This window comes from Prosopis cineraria, unplaced genomic scaffold (assembly GCF_029017545.1).
Source record: "Prosopis cineraria cultivar Desert tree isolate PC_DT_omini unplaced genomic scaffold, ASM2901754v1 PC2, whole genome shotgun sequence".
Lineage (NCBI taxonomy): Eukaryota > Viridiplantae > Streptophyta > Magnoliopsida > Fabales > Fabaceae > Prosopis > Prosopis cineraria.
In genome coordinates, this window is record NW_026555333.1 from 35,157,802 (window position 1) to 35,167,317 (window position 9,516).

Sequence of the window (9,516 nt, forward strand, 5' to 3'; positions counted from 1 at the left end):
CCTTGGGTCACGATCTGACACAATTCTAGAGGGTATACCATGAAGTCTAACTATCTCCTTAATGTATATCTCAGCAAATTTCTCTAATGTAGAGGTAAACTTGATCGCCAAAAAGTGAGCTGATTTGGTGAGTCGGTCTACTATCACCCAAATAGCATCCTTACTCGAGGGTGTTCTTGGCAGTCCAGTGATGAAATCCATAGAAATATCATCCCATTTCACTTTGGAATATCTAACGGTTGCAGTGTTCCAGCTGGCTTCTGATGTTCTATCTTTATCTTCTGACACGTTAAACATCTAGAAACAAATTCAGTTACATCTTTCTTCATTCCTGGCCACCACCAACCTCGCTTCAAATCATGGTACATTTTAGTTATACCGGGATGAATTGTATATTTGCTCCTATGAGCTTCTTCTAAAAGGATATTCCTCAATCTTGGATCATTAGGTACACAAACTCTACCTTTATACTTCATCACTGTGTCCTCAGAGATGGTAAAATTTGGGGCCTTACCTACCACTATCTCCTTCCTTATATTCCTTAAGTAGTCATCACTCTGCTGTGAGACTCTGAGATCTTCCCAGAATTTGCTCTCAAAGTCTGCTACCTGGAGTGCGGCCATTTGATGTTCAATCACATCTACTGGAACATCATGAAAACTGTTCCATAAATGATATTCATGAACCATCAAATGTGCAGCATGAATAGTCTTTCTACTTAAGGCATCAGCTACCACGTTAGCCTTACCCGGATGGTAATGTAATTCAAAGTCATAATCCTTTAGAAATTCCATCCATCGTCGCTGCCTCATATTAAGCTCTTTTTGATCAAATAAATACTTCAGGCTCTTATGGTCACTGAAGATTTGAAACTTAGATCCATACAAGTAGTGTCTCCATATCTTCAGAGCAAACACAACTGCAGCTAACTCCAAATCATGAGTAGGGTAATTTTCCTCGTGTAGTCTCAACTGTCTGGAGGAATAGGCAACCACTCGGTCATTTTGCATCAAAACACATCCTAAACCCTTTAAAGAAGCATCAGTGTACAGAGTGTACGGCACCACAGGGTTAGGAATAGTCAATACTGGAGTAGTGGTTAACCTCTTTTTCAATTCTTGGAAAGCAGCTTCACATTTGTCAGTCCAAATAAATGGGGCATCCTTCTTAGTCAGCTTAGTTAAGGGCATCGCAATTTGCGAAAATCCCTTAATAAAGCGACGATAATAACCTGCTAAACCTAAAAAGCTTCGTATCTTGTAACAGATTTTGGCTGTTCCCACTTCATCACTGCATCAATCTTGCTAGGATCCACCGCAACTCCGTCTCTGGACACAACATGGCCCAAAAACTTTACTTCTTGGAGCCAAAATTCACACTTGTTTAATTTGGCATAAAGCTTATGTTCCCTCAAAACTTGCAAGACGATTCTTAAATGTTCACCATGAGCCTCCTCATCCTTTGAATAAATAAGAATGTCATCAATAAACACTACTACAAACTTATCTAAATAGGGTCGAAAGATCCTATTCATGTAATCCATGAATACCGCAGGAGCATTCGTAAGTCCAAACGGCATCACCATGAATTCATAATGCCCATATCTCGTCCGAAATGCTGTCTTAGGTATATCCTCTGCTCTCACTCTCAATTGGTGGTACCCTGACCTTAAGTCAATCTTTGAGAAAACTGCGGATCCCACAAGCTGATCCAGCAAATCATCGATTCTCGGAAGTGGATATTTGTTCTTGATGGTTACTTTGTTCAATTGTCTATAATCAATGCACAATCGGAGGCTTCCGTCCTTCTTCTTTACAAAAAGGACTGGAGATCCCCAAGGTGAAACACTCGGTCTGATGAAACCCTTCTCAAGTAGCTCTTCAATTTGCTTTTTCAGTTCCGCTAACTCTGAAGGGGACATCCGATAAGGAGCCTTAGAAATTGGCCCTGTACCGGGTACCAATTCAATTGAGAACTCTACCTCGCGCTTTGGGGGTAAACCGGAGACTTCGTCTGGAAATACATCCGCAAATTCTTTGACAATTGGGATATTCTTCACGCCTTCATCAATCTCAGCTTGGATAGAGAAGAAAACCATGTAGGCCTGGCAACCCTTCTTCATACATCTATCAACTTGCGCCGCCGACAAGAAAACATGATCTTGAGTCTCGACTGGGGTCACCGATAAAGAAGATAAAGACACACTCCTCTCTCTACAATCTAGGATAGCACCATTTGCAGCCATCCAATTCATTCCCACAATTACATCCATACCTCTCAGTGGTAGGATAATTAAGTCCATAGTTGTTTTCCTATTTTTAAACTCGACTACTAGGTTAAGGCATGCCTTAGCAGTCCTTACAGATTCTCCCGCAGGAGTAGACACATTCATATCAAAAGGTAAAATACACACAGGCAAATCAAGGTTCTTTACACAAGTTTCAGAAATAAAAGAGTGTGTAGCACCCGAATCAAATAGTGCAACAATATCATGATGAAGGATTTTGATGTTACCTCTAATGGCATCTGGGGAGTTCATGGTGTCCTGAGTAAGAGCAAACACACGACCAGAGACAGTAGGATGTTGGGAAGGGTTCTTCATATTTGAGCCCTGGTTGTCCCCACAAAACTTTGCAATGTGACCGGGTTTCCCACAAATGTAACAGATCCAGCACTGTCCGAAATGACGACGCCCGCATTTAGTGCACTGTTGAGAGCTCGCTGTACTCGGGGCAGGGGTAGATACTGTTGGGCTCCTCTGTGACCCGTAATAACTACTATGATAGCTCCTCTGTCCTTGGCCCCTTTGAAATGGACCCTTCTGCCTTCCTTGGTTCCATGAGCTACTCGAACCCTGATGGTTTTTCTTCATAATGCCTCCGGTGGGTCGAGGGTAGGTTGGGGGTCTACTATATGAATAACCCCTCTTCTCTCTCTCAACCTCCTTCTTACTGCGAGCTACTACTTGTAGTTTTATGCACATTTCATCATAATCTCGGATATCTAGATGAGCCAATTGTTCCCTCAATTCTGGTCTAGCCTTCTCCAATAAGCGCTTAGCCTTCCATTCGGAATCATCCCTATACTGCAGGTACGTGGAGTATCTAGATAACTCCTGAAACTTAGCAATGAATGTGTCCTCATCGAGGTTCCCTTGCTTAAAGGCATGGAATTCCGCTTCCTTCTCAGACCTTAACTCTGATGGAAAGTAATGCCTGAATAATTTTTCCTTGAATTCCTCCCAGGTGAGTGTAGAATCATCCCTGGGCCCTGCTGTCTCCCACCAATCTCTTGCTCCTTTCACTAGGAGCACTAATGCTACTTGTACTTTTTGATTGCTGGTGCATGTGACTACTCGAAAGATGGATTCGAGTCTCTTCACCCATTCCTCTACCACGGATGGTTTAAGGTTACCATCAAACGTAGGAGGGTTAAACTTCCTAACAGTTTCCCACACATCAGTAATGGTCGGTGGGGCTCTCTGTTCCTCCTGCCTAATTTCTTTCCTTCTAGACTCATGATCTCTCAGAGTGGCAGGATGTGAGGAACTGCCTTCCCCCACATGACTCTCAACATGAGCCCTATCTCCATTTTCAGTTACCTTTTGCCTCTTTAGCTCCGTCAACTCTTGTTCGTATCCTTGAACCTTGTCTGTTAATGTTTTTACAAGCATTCTTAATTCCGCCAAGTCAGGCTCCTCATTTGGCAGTGGCGGTGGCAGGTGCTCATGTTGGAATCCTGAGTTACCACGAGTAACAGGCATTTTCTCTCCCCTCCTAAAGGATACAAGATATAAATAATAAAATTAGCCTAGCTATATCATGGCCATACAATGAGAAGCACCATAACAATGTATATTGCCAACCGACTATATGCTCTGATACCAATATGTAACACCCTCAAATTTACAAACCGATTTTTCGCAAGTTATTAATTCAAGAAATCATTTTTTTTTGAACCCTTATCATACCCTTATCATGGTAGAAATCCAAGACAATATACCACAGGTCTTAAAATATCTCAAAAAGCAATTAGAACCATGAGGGACAGACATGATCCTCATAGCATGTTATTTAAATTAGGTCATGAATCAAAAGGGACAGACATAATCCTCTTGGACATATAAATGCATTTAATAAAAAGGATTAGAGTTTACATGCTCCATAGACAAGATATGTCCTAAGTTGGCACAAGATACATTGTATAATCCAAAATAAGAGGCAACGTAAAAGATGGTGTCTCATACACCATAATTACACCTCTGGTGCTTTCTCGGCCGGATTCGCTCCTGTAAAAATATTAACCACGGGGAATGAGACTTAAAAGTCTCAGTAACCAAAAATTAATATGTAATGATGCATGCGGATGTAACTAATCATGCGATTGCTAAGTGGGCACACAAAACATTTAACCGAACAATATTTTCAAACAAACCGAACAAGTATTTAATTGCATGACTGCACCTTATATCCTCCTTTCACCATGCTCGGACGCCAAATCACCCGGCCAAAGGTGAGTTGGACCAAGCGACACGCCACTCATTGGGTCCAATGAGGGCTTACCACGTGGTAATAATTAACCGAACAGAAATTCCCATTAACACCATACATTAAAATACCCTGACAAGTCATGCATCATTCAAATATCCAAACAGGAATATATCCGAACAATAATATCTCATCATGATAAAACAAAAATAAATTTTTAACCCACTTGGCAATAATTTCAAACAAGTATATACAGTATTTATTTTCAATAATTCATAATTTTTCCAAACAACAAAACAACACATAACCATTCACAAACACACTCATCACAACACATTAATAATGGTTACCTTGTGTCTTGAATAACAAGTTCCCCTTCACAACTCCTTTTTCACCACTATCTTTGTCAATATAATCTACATAATTATTTCACAATACTATATATTAATTTTACATTAAAATAAATAACTCTAATTTAAATAGTTAGAAAGTCTTAGATCTATAATCCATATTAACACTAATTTAAGATTTATGCCTCATTTAACTTCCCAAATTCTTTTCTAAAATTCTCGTACCCTAATAAACTATTTTTTTTATCCTCAAATCACTTCTAGTATCACAATTTCATCCTTCTATATTCTAAAAATTCGTCCAAAAATAAATTAAATTTTAAAATTATCCTGAAGCCTCAAATCACCTTTCTATAACCTCAAAAATACCTATTCATACTTAAATAAATATTTAATAATCATAGATTTATCCCTACATCTCAGATTCCACATAAATTCAACCATATAGATCTAAATTTTAACTCAAAAATTCTTAAACATGAGTTTCAACCTCAAGAAAATATTCTATAATATTTATTATATCCCTAAGAGTTTTAACCTATATTTTTAATCCATCATATCATCAGATTAACTATCCTATAGAAAAATCCTAATCAAAATATTTACTCTATCCTACAAAATAATCATATCACTAGAAAACTAATATTATTTAGAAAATAACTATAAAATTAATTTTGTAATTAAATAAATTTTTAAATGCTAATCTAAACAGGAAAGTTAGAACATACCTGAAGAAAAAAGAAAATAATCCCCCCTTGCGAGAAAACGCCGAGCAACGTGAGAGGAAGAGAGAAAAATAATATAAAAATGAGATTGTGAGTCCCAAAATTATATTAAAAAAAAAACTATAGGTTTGAATTTAATTATTCAAACCTTTGGGCCCAAAGTTGCAATTTTCTCTAAATTGCATCTTAGCCTCTCATGCTTCCTAATGCACACACCCCCTCCTTTTTATACATGAAGGCACCTCTTCTCTTCCCTCATCTAACCAATGTGGGACTTAGAAACAACAACCTTCCACCCCCTCCTTTTTTTTGTTCCTTCTACCTTCTCTTTTTTTTTTAACACACACATAAAAAAAATTATTTATGTATTATATCTTAACTAAATATTGCTTATGTGGTTTTAAATTTAAATTTTTAAATTCATAATTAAATACCTAATCATAATATTATTTCTAAATAACCTCAAATAATATAAATTCCTATTATTATCATTTTTTTTCCTCAAAATCTAAATTCCACAATTTCTTTATTACATAAAAATCAGGATGTTACAACCACCTCCAGCTATCTTCAAATATCTTTCATGGCATCTTCAACATTTTCGAAAATGAACTAAGGGCATCGTATGCATCTATTTGCAATGCATTTCTTCCCTATTTTTCATGTATGTGCAATTTTCTTCCACAAACAATCTTCATGTGGCTTCAATAGTCTTCAACATTTTCCCATGGAATTCAATTTTCTTATTGAGTCTACAAGTCACTTCAAGGGCTTCAATAGTCTTTCACCTCTAAAGATATTGTCACTCTAGAACCGTGGTCCCTAAAATCAAGAGAATGATAAGTAAGAACCTTATAAAAAAATTAATGTCAAATCAAGAATTTTAGTATTGAAACATGGGATAATGAGTATTGAATTTGAGAACGTTAGTATTGAAAAATTTTAATTTGACATTAATATTCTTATAGGATCCTTGTCATTCTCCCCCTGAAATATTTAATTAAGCTCTTGGGACTTTTACCCAAATATTCGAACCTCATGGTCCTTCTCCCAACTGGTTAATGTTATGGTGAATTAAACATGATAATACACAATTGGCTGGTTGGCTTATTCAATGAATAAAGTATACATTTAGTCATTTAATTTTATACAATGTTTCATTTTAATTCCTTAACTTTATAAAGTATCTTTTAGTCATTTAACTTTAATACTGTTAGTTTTATCCCAACAAATTTTTAAATTAAACTTTTAAATATTGAAAAAATATTTTCAAATGTTAATATATTAAGTTTACTTTTTTTTAAAATAACAATGATTGACACAAAAAATAATCATTTGAAACTAATGATACTAGAGTTAAAGAGTTAAAAAAATACTTTACAAAATTAAAAGATCAAATTGAAATCTTACATAAAGTTAGAAGATTAAAAATATACTTTAGCCTATACGAAGACAAATTTAAGTGAAACTTAAATTCCTTTAACTGAATTGATGGGTTTTGTTTTGAAAGCTCTAGAACACATAAGATGTTTTATTTTTATAATGCCAAGTAATCTCATTCAGAGTCTATATAAAGGGAAAAAAAATGAAGGAAACGTTAATTAAAAAAAAAACCAACCTCCATATATGCTAATACAAGATATTTTAATGACTGTAAACATTAATGAAAATAGTTACTAATATTTTCTGTTCTGAAATTTTTTAAATTAGTTTTTAAGATCACCTTAATTGAATTCAATAAATTCTAACATCGTTTTTCTAGTTAGCAGGGAAAAGATTAGGCCAAAGTTTGGTTCTAATTCTTATTCTTTTGCATTTTGATGGGTCTTTTTTTTTTCCTGATTTCTTGGTTCTCTCTCTTTCTCTCTTAAATTTTTATTTTTAGAACATTCTGATCGTACAAAACCATTTGATCCGGAGACAATCCCAACATCATATGGTGATAAAACTCATATCACAGACATTCAGTATCAGTTAGATTTCTCAATTTCTATTGGTTTTTGACTTCGAAAATCCATTATATATAATTTCAACAAGATGCCTCCTCTGTTGAGTTTATTAAATTCAGAGGTTGACACTGTCACTTGCTATGTGAATTGTATGTGCCAATGATAATCACAAGCTACTCCAAATCTTGTCATGGTTAGGTTTAACTAACAAATTGATGGGATTAATCCACGAAGTCGGTTATGGATGTCTACCTAATTCATCAGAAGCCAGCTTAGTCACAAAACACATACTGAATATTGATAATATTGCAAGCACCACTCCCAATAATAATAATAATACTTGTATAAATCATTAACAAATATGGAGAGTAAACCTATCAAACCTGCTTCTTTTGAAAAATATATTATATACCTAATGCGAAAGAGATGTGTCATCATATCAATTAGTGCCTAGATTGATGATGAATAACTTGTTTTTCAAGAGATCAAGCTTTACAAATCAATCAAATTCAGTGCTTTGAAACTCAGTTGCCTTGCATTCTCATTTGCTTTTCTTTACTTAGCTCCCTTTTGGGCTATTTGACCTTTCATAGTTTATTATGCTTAACACAAGTGTTCGAAAGAATGAAATCCCTGACAAATTAGGAGCACTGGGTATCATATACTCTTAAGTGAAGCAATTTTACTCTTAAACTATTTTTTTGAGGAGTAGAAAACTCTTCCAAAGATGAGCCATTAACTCTATTGTTATATACTGACATGGCATGTTTGTAGGACCCACGTACAGTGATAGGTAAAATTTTGACCATATCTTTTGGTACTAATTTGCTCCTGGATTCTTTTTTGAAGAGCGTTGAGCATTCTAAAGTCTTTTTCTATGAGTATTGAGTACCTTGAAGTCTTATTAAAATAAAATTTAATAAATATTGTCAAAATATTAAATATTTTCATATTTAATAATTTAAATATTATTATTTATAAATATTCATTCAAAATTTATAAATTACTTTTTAAATATTAACAACTCAAACTAGTATTTTATAAATTTATAGATAATTTTTTATTTTTTATATATCGATATTCAATTTTCTTTTTGAAACCGTGCCCAAATCATTATGCTTTTTGTGCGTGTCGAAACTTACTTATATTTTTAATATTAGTTAAATTTCTTAATTTTTTTGATCAACTAATGATTTTTTTCTAAAATATTACACTACCCAAATTTAATAATCTTGATACATCGCAGTGTTAGAAGTAAAATAAAAAATATGACATTCAGGACCAACAAAATGACAGTAAAAATATTTATTTGAAAGATATTATTTATTCCTTTAATATGCTACCAAAAAATTATTTAACAAGAAAAAAATGAAGAGATGAAAAAAAAAAAACCTTCGTTAATTTGGATGTTCATTCCTTTCATTTTTAATACAAAATTACAAAATATTAAAAATATTAAAATATTAATTTGGTTGGTGTAATGTTTTAAATAATAATATTTAAATTATTAAATATTAAAATACTTAATATTTTAACAATATTTATTAAATTTTATTTTAATAAGACTTTAGGGTGTCCAGTACTCTTAGAAAAAGGCTTTAGAGTGCTCAACGATCTTGAAAAAAGAATTCAGAGACAAATTAACATCAAAATACATGGTCAAATCCTTACATGTCACTGTGTATGAGCCAACACACATGCCATATCAGCATATAATAATAGAGTTAATAGTTCACTAACAGAACAATTTTTTGCTAGTAATTCATGAGTAAAATTACCTCATTAAAGAGTATAAAATATTTAACACTTCTAACAAATAAAAATAGAAGTAAAATTGGACAACCTTATTAAAAAAGTACTGAGTTTTAAGGTCTAGGGAATCCAGAGTGTCATGTCTTGATAAAAGTCCTACCAAACAAAGACACGATTTTTATGTTATCCTTATAATATAACAGAACGTCGTCGACATGTTGGACTTTAGTGTTCATGTCGTTTTCTGGCATCA

The 9,516-nt window shown here is 34.0% G+C and overlaps 1 long non-coding RNA gene across 1 annotated transcript; it reads right to left on the bottom strand.

Annotated features, from left to right (window-relative positions):
* Positions 1-4,161: 4,161 nt before the first annotated feature.
* On the bottom strand, positions 4,162-5,915 carry LOC129302147 (uncharacterized). The gene is made up of 3 exons (XR_008591187.1): positions 5,566-5,915; positions 4,838-4,903; positions 4,162-4,288 (listed from the first exon to the last, which is right to left on the bottom strand). It is a non-coding gene; the product is annotated as an uncharacterized LOC129302147 (long non-coding RNA).
* Positions 5,916-9,516: the final 3,601 nt, after the last annotated feature.